Source organism: Elephas maximus, chromosome 1 (genome assembly GCF_024166365.1).
Source record: "Elephas maximus indicus isolate mEleMax1 chromosome 1, mEleMax1 primary haplotype, whole genome shotgun sequence".
NCBI lineage: Eukaryota > Metazoa > Chordata > Mammalia > Proboscidea > Elephantidae > Elephas > Elephas maximus.
The window spans coordinates 167,492,280-167,502,720 of record NC_064819.1 but is presented as its reverse complement, the minus strand read 5'-3'; the positions used below and the strand labels follow the sequence as shown (position 1 = coordinate 167,502,720).

Genomic DNA, 10,441 nt, shown 5'->3' with positions numbered 1-10,441 from the left:
GTATTGGTATTTGAAATACTGGTGGCATAGCTTCCAACATCACAGCAACATCCAAGCCTCCAGAGTACAACAAACAGATGGTGATTATGGCTAACATCGCAGTAATAGTTAACACATGTTGACATGAACACTCTGATCTGATGTGATGAGAAGAGCACATCAACTCTGTGTTATTTTTCCTCAAAATTATAACCTCAATCTAATCGAGAGAAAACATTAGACAAACCTAAATGAGAGATATTATACAAAATCTGACCACTACTCTTCAAAAATTGTCAGTCAAGAAAGATAAGAAAAAAACCAAGAAACTTACAGATTAGAGGAAACTAAGGATAACTAATGATTATATTCAAAGTGGTATTCTGCATTACGTCCTAGAGCTGAAATGGGATATCCATAGAAAAACTCGTAATTCTGCATAAACTCTGTAGTTAACAGTGGTTTCTCAATGCTAATTTCTTAGTGTTTATAAATGTACCTTGTTTATGTAAGGTGTTAACATTTGAGAAGCCAGGTGAAGCATATACAGGATCTCTCTGAACTATCTTTGCAATTACTTTGTATATATAAAATAATTTAACTTAAAAAAAAAAAACAGTTTCAATGAGTCAAAATTACCTGACGAAAGACCACGAAGGACACACACTAGGAGCAGGCATGTAAGGAATCTAGACAATGCAATCATCATACACAGACCTTAAAGTAAGTAAGGTTAATATTATCAAGGAAATAAAGAAAAAAAAAATCACAAATTTTGTCAAAGGGCTGGGAATATAAATATATAAATGTATATATACATATAGAGAGAGAGACCAGGTCATTATGTAAAAATTGGTGTTATGTGAAAATGAGCACCCAGAGTGAGGCAGCAGCAGCACACTCCTCCTCAAGCCATGTGAGATCCAGCAGCCAGGTAGGCACAGGGCCTAGTGATCAGTCTAAGCCGCAGCCCACCACCAGGTCATACGGCTTGATGCTGGCATCAGCCAAGGCAAGTGTTGCAGCCGTGAGCATGGCAGCAAGGTCCAAGCCTTCATCCTTGAGCAGCAATGCCGACACCTTGAGCTGTGCATGTGGGTAGCAACCCAGAAGCACAGCTAGCTCGGACCTCCTATAGTGCTAGCACCAGCTCTCGCTCCTTGCTGCCACCCAGGGGTGTGCGGCACTGGTGGCCCATGAAAGGCATACAGCAAAAATCACATAGCGGGCACCCGTGTGGCAGCTGGGGCCTTACTGCCCACCCTGGCTGGACCACCACCACACTTGCTGCTGTCAGCCTGGTGTGGGTCCAACAGGGAGCATAACATCTTGGTGCCGCCCACCTCCAGGCAGGCCAATCCCTTAGCCTAGATGAGCAACCTAGTGCATGTAAACAATAGATTATTTACTGTTGTCATAAATGTGAAATGCTGGATAATGAGATAGCCGATAAGAGAGGAGTAGGTGTATGCCCACTCCTCACTTAGTGACATGGTTAGTTTTCAAAGACCAGGTCATTATAAGAAAATCAATGTTATGGAGTATGACTACATCAGATCACAAAATGGAGAATGATTACATCTTTACATAACTGCCAAATTACATCATTATGTCACTGCCAAACGTCTGAGAATTATGGCCCAGCCAAGTTGGCACATAACCTTAACCATCACAGCCAGTGTTACTCTTGCCTTGCACCTCAGTGTTCAGTACTGCCACACATACATCATGAATGTGCAAAATATTTTGATAGATTTTTTGGTATTGTTGTAAATGCAAAATATCAGATAACGAGATAATAGACAAGTGAATGAGGAGCGAGTGTATATATATACATATATATATTTTAGAACATAAAATTAAAGTAACTGAAATTAAAGTTATCAAAGATCATGACATTGCTTTTTTGAAAACCACTTCTCTTCCATTTTAGTTGACTTTCCAGAGCATTTGAAGCTGTTGACCAACTATCTTCTATAGCTCTTACTGCTTCCTGTCATTTTTTTCCCACTTTGTCTTCCATTTTTCTGCTTGACCTCTAAAATCTGTGCTTCTGAAAACTTCCATTATGTTACTTCAGCTCTATATGCTCGAAATTTCCAAATTTGTGTTTTTTTGTCATCTTTATACAATTTCTAATTAGTTACCATTGAATGTGCACAATGTTTACCACATCTGACAATCATTTACTTATCAGAATTTTTATTACCTTACTTTTTGTATCATCTATTTTTTCCAAACAGCTCCTTGAGGACTTGTATTCCTTTGAAATCTCTGTAAATTTTAGTGCTGTAGTTGTTAGTAGACACTCAAAACGCATTGAACAAATACAGCTTTTATGAGAAGCCTTATTATGGCTGAGTTATTATGGTTGTCACATCCTCACAGTCCAAAAAAATACATAAATATACTTAGCATTAGTAGTAATATCAGGTTTTTCAAAATTAATCTTTATTAATCTCTTTCATTTTGATGACATCATTCAACTTGATCATGTTTTAAAAATGGCTTACTTGGAATTAAAATGTCAGTTTTAAAACTCCTACTTTGCAAAGCAGAATTTTTTGATTTATGATCGTTAATCTTAAAGTTAAATAGGTTGTTTGTTTTCCTCGTGTTCATACATCTCATCCTTATAATTATTGAACGTGTTCAGAGATGCAAATGAAGAGTCTTTTTTCCACAAGCAACCCTTAATGATTATTTTTGCTCTAAAAGGTACTTTGGGAATGAAACACAGTTGCTTTGTGCTTACAGCCTATTTGTCCTCTGAATTATTAGGTACCCACTTATGTAGCAGAAGAGGTAATATTCCTGATGATGCAATAAATAAGGCAATCTATGCTCTTACTACAGCATGTGTAAGTGGAATAGAAAGAATAATCAAGCTAACAAGACTATGTAATGATAAAATGAGATGACGTATATGAGTTTGCTTTTTAAATGGGAAGGCAAGACAGAAAAGCAAGATAATAGAAGCACAATTATTCTCATAACTTCTGTTTAGTGATGTATTTTAAAAACTACCCAAAAATTGTATTAAATGTTATAGATTGATAACAACTTTTAAAATATTTCACACTAGAGGAGACTCAAAGGAAAAGAGAGGAAGGGAATGAACAATGGAGTTTTCAGCGACAAAAGGGAAAGGAAGGTGACAAAGGAAAGAAACCAGGGAGCAGGAAAGAAGACTCCAGGTGTGAGAGAGGAAGAGGTACAGAGCTTTTAGCCTTTCAAGGTGGGGAGAGGAAAGGGGGAAGATAGTTGATGTATGCATCATGTGTTTCATTATTTTTTATTAATTGTTTTAGTCACTGGGAAAAGAGAAACAAAAATTCATTGCTTACAGTTTGGAAGATTGTCAGTCAGCGACCTTCTTGTCAATGCTATATCTGTTCTTCTAATTAAAAAATCATGTAAACATTCCCTGGCAGATGAGCATCCCTTTGTGATATATTCCCTTACAGCCTCCTTTAAATATAGGGCAATTAAAACAACAAGGTGAAACTATGATGAAATTTTTGACATATATAACCTATAAAAAAGGGATTTTTTTCCACAGAAAAAGTCTTAAAAATGGGTTTCTATATACATTCAATTTTTAAAGGCCTCTGAGTCACAGATATTTTAATATGTAATCCAAGCAATGGATAATATCTTTTAAAGTTTCTCACTTGAATACATGTATTAACAGACTTATCAAAAAAATAATTACCTATTTTTCTCAACTTAAATGACTTCATTGTCACATTTATTTATTTAATTTGTCAGGAAAATAGCTTCATACATGTCATTAGATAGAAATCCAGTTTTTATTTAAGTGCTATTATCATCATCATCATTATTATTTTGCACACACTTTTATAAGCCTATATGTGCTAGACTATTGTAAGTGGATTAAAAATAGTAACAAATTTAATTTCCATAACAAACCTATGAATTTGGTACTATTACTAACCTCATTTTCTTTTTTTTAATAATGCAGTTGAGAAACAGAGAGATCAATAAACTTATTAAAGGTCATTTATCCAAGGTCAAACCCAAGCCTTCTGAATCCAGAGCTTGTGTACTTAACCGCGATTTGCCTGCAGTTACTTGAACTGCTATTTTTACCCTATACATTTGAATTTGGGCATGATTCTGTACATTGCAATTAATTTTACTGATCTAAATGTACATTCTTATTAATGTCATACTCTTTAATTACTGCAACAGTCTGAATGTCTGATGGTATGTTTCTCCTCTATTTTTCATCACCAATTTAATATAAACTGATGGTCCATTTTATGTGGACATATAATCTAGAAGATGGTTTTCTATGGCTCCAAACTTGGCAAGGTGTTATTTTCTTTTACATTTTGCCATCTACTGTGCCTTCAAACACACTTGGTTAAATCTCCTTTTTTTTCCCCCATTGGTGAAATCCCTTGCAGGATCCACAGCTTTCTGGTCACTTTATCACTTTCAGCTATAAGAACACAGGTTTGGGTATTACAAATTCTAATCCATCCAATTTAAAAATCTAATCTTGCATTCAAGTCAAAGCTTCTTCCCTAACAAGACCCCATTTCCTGCCCATGTCAGTTAAGCCACAACGTCCTGCTCTGAAATTTGTAAGGAGCCCGGGTGACACAGCGGTTAAACACTCACCTGCTAACCAACTCCATGGGAGAAAGATGTGGCAGCCTGCTTCAGTGAAGATTACAGCCTTGGAAGCTCTATGGGACAGTTCTACTCTGCCCTATAGGGTTGTTGTGAGGAAGAATCCACTAGAAGACTTTGGGATTGGCTGGTCTGGGTTCTTCTGTTTTACTTGGTCCCCTTTCTACCCATTCTATTGTGCTACCCCTGGCTCCACCAGAACCCCAAGACAGTAAAGCATGATGGGAAGAAAAGTTTTAGGGGATGTGTGCTAGTTGTAATCTTTTTTTTTTTTTTTTATTGTGCTTTACGTGGAAGTTTACAACCCAAGGCAGTCTGTCATACAAAAACTTATATACACCTTGCTATACACTCCTTGGAAACTCTATGGGGCAGTTCTGCTCTGTCCTATAGGGTCGCTATGAATTGGAATCGACTCGACAGCAGTGGGTTTTTTTAATATACTCCTAGTTGCTCTCCCTCTGAGATTGCACACTCCTTCCCTCCACTCTCTATTTTCATGTCCGTTCGGCCAGTTTCTGACTCCCTCTGCCCTCTCATCTCTTGTCCATACAGGAGCTGCCCACATAGTCTCATGTGTCTACTTGATCCAAGAAGCTAACTCTTCACCAGTATCTTTTTCTAACCCATAGTCCAGTCAAATCCCTGTCTGAAGAGTTGCCTTTGGGAGTGGTTCCTGTCTTGGGCTAACAGAAGGTCTGGGGGCCATGACCCCTCGGGTCCCTCTAGTCTCAGTCAGACCAGTAAGTCTGGTATTTTTATGAGAATTTGAGGTCCGCATCCTACTTCACTCCTGTTCCCTCAGGGGTTCTCTGTTGTGTTCCCTTTCAGGGCAGTTATAGGTTGTAGCCAGACACCATCTAGTTCTTCTGGTCTCAGGCTGATGTAGTCTCTGGTTTATGTGGCTCTTTCTGTCTTCTTAGGGTCATAACTACCTTGTGTCCTTGGTGTTCTTCATTCTCTTTTGCTCTAGGTGGGTTGAGACCTATTGATGCATTTTGGCCTCTTGCTAGCTTTTATGAACCCAGAGGCCACTCTCCAAAGTGGGATGCAGAATGTTTTCTTAAAAGATTTTATTATGCCAATTGACTTAGATGTCACCTGAAACCATGGTCCCCAAACCCCCACCCCTATTACTCTGGCTTTTGAAGCATTCGGTTTATTCAGAAAACTTTTTGTTTTTGGTTTAGTCCAGTTGTGCTGCCCTCTCCTGTACTTATGTTGTCTTTCCCTTCACCTAAAATCGTTGTTATTTACTATCTAGTTAGTGAAAACCCCTCTCCCTCCCCACTCTCGTAGCCATAAAAGAATATTTTCTTCTCTTTTTAAACTATTTTTCAAGTTCTTATAATAGTGGTCTGATACAATATTTGTCCTTTTGCAACTGACTAATTTCACTCAGCATATGCCTTCCAGATTCCTCCATGTTATGAAATGTTCCACAAATTCATCATTGCTCTTTATCAATGCGTAGTATTCCATTGTGTGATTATACCATGATTTATTCATTCATCCGTTGATGAGCACCTTGAATGCTTCCATCTTTTTGTTATTGTAGACAATGCTGAAATGAACATGGGTGTGCATATATCTGTTCGTGTAAAGGCTCTTATTTCTCTAGGATATATTCCAAGGAGTGGGATTGCTGGATCATATGGTAGTTCTATTTCTAGCTTTTTAAGGAAGCACCAAATCAATTTCCAAAGTGGTTGTACCATTTTACATTCTCACCAACAGTGTATAAGTGTTCCAATCTCTCCACAACCTCTCCAACATTTATTATTTTGTGTTTTTTTGGATTAATGCCAGCCTTGCTGGAGTGAGATGGAATCTCATTGTAGTTTTGATTTGCATTTCTCTAATGGCTAATGACCGTGAGCATTTCCTCAGATATCTGTTAGCTACTTGAATATCTTCTTTAGAGAAGTGTCTGTTCATATTCTTTGCCCACTTTTTAATTGGGTTGTTTGCTTTTTGTAGTTGATTTTTTCAGTATCAAGTGGATTTTAGAGATCAGATGCTAATCGGAAATGTCACAGCTAAAAATTTTTTCCCAGTCTGTAGGTAATCTTTTTATTATTTTGGTGTAGTCTTTGGAAGAGCATAAGTGTTTGATTTCTAGAAGCTCCCAGTTATCTAGTTAGTAATATTTTGTGTACTGTTTATGCCATGTCTTAGGACTCCTAGTGTTGTCCCTATGTTTTTTTCCATGATCTTATATTTAGGTCTTTGATCCATTTTGAGTTCACTTTTGTGCATGGTGTGAAGTATGGGTCTTGTTTCATTTTTTGTAATTGGATACCCAGTTATGCCAGTACCATTTTTTAAATGGACTGTCATTTCCACATTTAACTGACTTTGGGCCTTTGTCAAATATCAGCTGCTCGTATGTGGATGGATTTATGTCTGGATTCTCAATTCTGTTCCATTGTTCTATGTTATTTGTTGTTGTACCAGTACCAGGCTGTTTTGACTACTGCGGCGTTATAATAGCTTCTAAAATCAGGTAGAGTGAGGCCTCCCACTTTGTTCTTCTTTTTCAGCAATACTTATCTGGGGCCTCCTTCCCTTCCATACGAATTTGGTGATTTGCTTCTCCATCTCATTAAAAAATGTCATTGGAATTTGGATAGGAATTGCGTTGTACTCTATAGACGGCTTTTGGTAGAATAGATGTTTTTACAATGTTAAGTCTTCCTATCCATGAGTAAGGTATGTTTTTCCACTTATGTAGGTCTCTTTTGGTTTCTTGCAGTAGTGTATAGGTCTTTTACACCTCTGGTAAGATTTATTCCTAAGTATTTTATCTTCTTGGAAGCTACTGTAAAAGGTATTGATTTCGTGATTCCTTCTTCAATGTTCTTTTTGTTGGTGTAAAGGAATCCAACTGATTTTTGTATGTTTATCTTGTATCCTGATTTCTGAACTCTCCTATTAGTTTCAGTAGTTTTCTTGAGGATTCCTTAGGGTTCTCTGTGTATAAGATCATGTCATCTGCAAATAGAGATACTTTTACTTCTTCCTTACCAATCTGGATGCCCGTTATTTCTTTATCTACCCTAATTGCTCTGACTAACACCTCCAGCACAATGTTGAATAAGAGTGGTGATAAAGGGCATCCTTGTCTGGTTCCCAGTCTCATGGGGAATGCTTTCAGACTCTCTCCATTTAAGATGATGTTGGCTGTTGGCTTTGTCTAATTGCTGTTTATTATGTTGATGAATTTTCCTTCTATTCCTATTTTGCTGAGAGTTTTTATCATGAGTGAGTGTTGAACTTTGTCATATGCCTTTTCTGCACCAATTGATAAGATCATGTGGTTCCTATCTTTTGTTTTATTTATATGATGGATTACATGAATTGTTTTTCTAAAGTTGAACCATCCCTGCATATCTGGTATGAATCCTACTTGGTTATGGTGAATCATTTTTTTGGTATGTTGTTGAATTCTATTGGCTAGAATTTTATTGAGGATTTTTGCATCTAAGTTCATGGAGGATATAGGTCTGTAATTTTCTTTTTTTTTGTGGTGTCTTTATCTGGGTTTGCTATCAGGGATATGCTGGCTTAATAGAATGAATTTGGGAGTATTACATCCTTTCCTATGCTCTGAAATACCTTTAGTAGTAGTGGACTTCTCTGAAAGTTTGGTAGAACTCTGTAATGAAGCTGTCTGGGCCAGGGCTTTTTTTTTGTTGGGAGTTTTTAAATTACTTTTTCAATCTCTTCTTTGTTATGGGTTTATTTAGTTGTCCTACCTCTGTTTGTGTTAGTTTCAGTAGGTAGTGTGTTTCTAGAAAGTCATCTATTTCTTCTAGGTTTTCGAATTTGTTAGAGTACAATTTTTCATAGTAATCTGATACGATTCTTTTAATTTCAGTTGGGTCTCTTGTAATATCATCCATCTCAATTCTTATTTGGGTTTTTTGCCTTCTGTTGTTCTTTTGTCAGTTTGGCCAATGGTTTATCAATTTTGTTAATTTTTTCAAAGAACCAGCTTTTGATCTTGTTAATTCTTTCAATTGTTTTTCCACTCTCTATTTCATTTAATTCTACTCTAATTTTTATTATTTGCTTTCTTCTGGTGTCTGAGGTTTTTTTCGTTGCTATTTGTTCAATTTGTAGGGAGAATTCTTTGATTTTGGCCCTTTCTTCTTTTTGTGTGTGTGCATTTATTAATATAAATTGACCTCTGAGCACTGCTTTCACTGTGTCCCAAAGTTTCTGATAGGAAGTGTTTTCATTCTCATTGGATTCTATGCATTTCTTTTTTCCATTCTTGATGTGTTGTATAACCCAGTCATTTTTGAGCAGGGTATTGTTCAGTTTTCAAGTGTCTGAATTCTTTGCCTGCTTTTTCTGTTATTGATTTCTACTTTTATGGTCTTGTGGTCAGAGAAGATGCTTTGTAATATTTTGATGTTTTGGATTCTGCTGAGGCTTGCTTTATGACCTAATATGTCGTCTATTCTAGAGAATGTTCCATCTGCACTAGAAAAGAAAAAAAAGTATACTTGGCTGCTGTTGGGTGGAGTGTTCTGTATACGTCTATGAGGTCAAGTTGGTTGATTGTGGCATTTAGATCATCCGTGTCTTTATTGTGCTTCCTTCTAAATGTTCTGTCCTTCACCAAAGGTGGTGTGTTGAAGTCTCCTACAATAATTGTAGAGCTGTCTATTCACTTTTCAATGGGGATAGTGTTTGTTTTATGTATCTTGCAGCCCTGTCATTGGGTGCATAAATATTTAATGTGGTTATATCTTCCTGGTATATTGTCCCTTTAATCAGTATATAGTGTCCTTCCTTATCCTTTGTGGTAGATTTAACTTTTAATTCCATTTTGTCAGAAATTAATATTGCCACTCCAGCTCTTTTTTGATTGTTTTTTGGTTGATACATTTCTTTCCATCCTTTGAGTTTTAGTTTGTTTGTGTCTCTAAGTCTAAGGTGTGTCTCTTATAGGCAGATTGTGTTTTTTAACCCATTCTGCCACTCTCTGTCTCTTTATTGGTACATTTAGTCCATTAATATTCAGTGTAATTATGGATAGGTATGAGTTTAGTGCTTTCATTTTGATGTCTATTTTTGTGTGCTGTTGACAGTTTCCTTTTCCCACTTAATTTTTTGTGCTGAGTAGTTTATCTTAAACATTGTCTTTTCCTCTTATTCATTGTAGTTGATTTTGTTTCTGCTGAGTCTCTTATATTTCTTTTCTTTTATTTTATTTTGGTGAGTAGGACTGTTAGTCTCCTTTGTGGTTACCTTTATATTTGCCCCTATTTTTCTAAGTTTAAACCTAACTTTTATTCCTTTATATCACCTTGTCTTCTTCTCCATATGAAAGACCTGTGGCTACATTTCTTAAAAAAAAAAAAAAAAAAATTAGTCCCTGTTTATTGTTTTAATGCTGTCTTGTTTTACGTAATGACATCTCTGTTTCCCTGTTTTGATCGTTTTTCTTAAACTTGATTTATTTTTGTTATTTCCCTATCTGAGTCGACATCTGATTGCTTTGTCCAGTGTTCTAGTCTTGGGCTGATATCTGATATTATTGATTTTCTAACCAGAGAACTCCCTTTTATATTTCTTGTAGTTTTGGCTTGGTTTTTACAAATTCCCTAAACTTATGTTTATCTGGAAATGTCCTAATTTTGCCTTCATTTTTGAGAGACTGCTTTGCTGGCTATACGATTCTTGGCTGGAATTGTTTTCTTTCAATGGTTTATAAAAGTCATCCCACTGCCTTCTTGCCAGCATGGTTTCTGCTGAGTAGTCCAAGCTTATTCTTATTGACTGTCCT

General features: G+C 36.4%; 1 pseudogene; it reads right to left on the bottom strand.

Annotated features, from left to right (window-relative positions):
* Nucleotides 1–837: 837 nt before the first annotated feature.
* On the bottom strand, nt 838–1,472 carry LOC126070123 (exosome complex component MTR3-like; annotated as a pseudogene).
* Between the last annotated feature and the right edge of the window lie 8,969 nt (nt 1,473–10,441).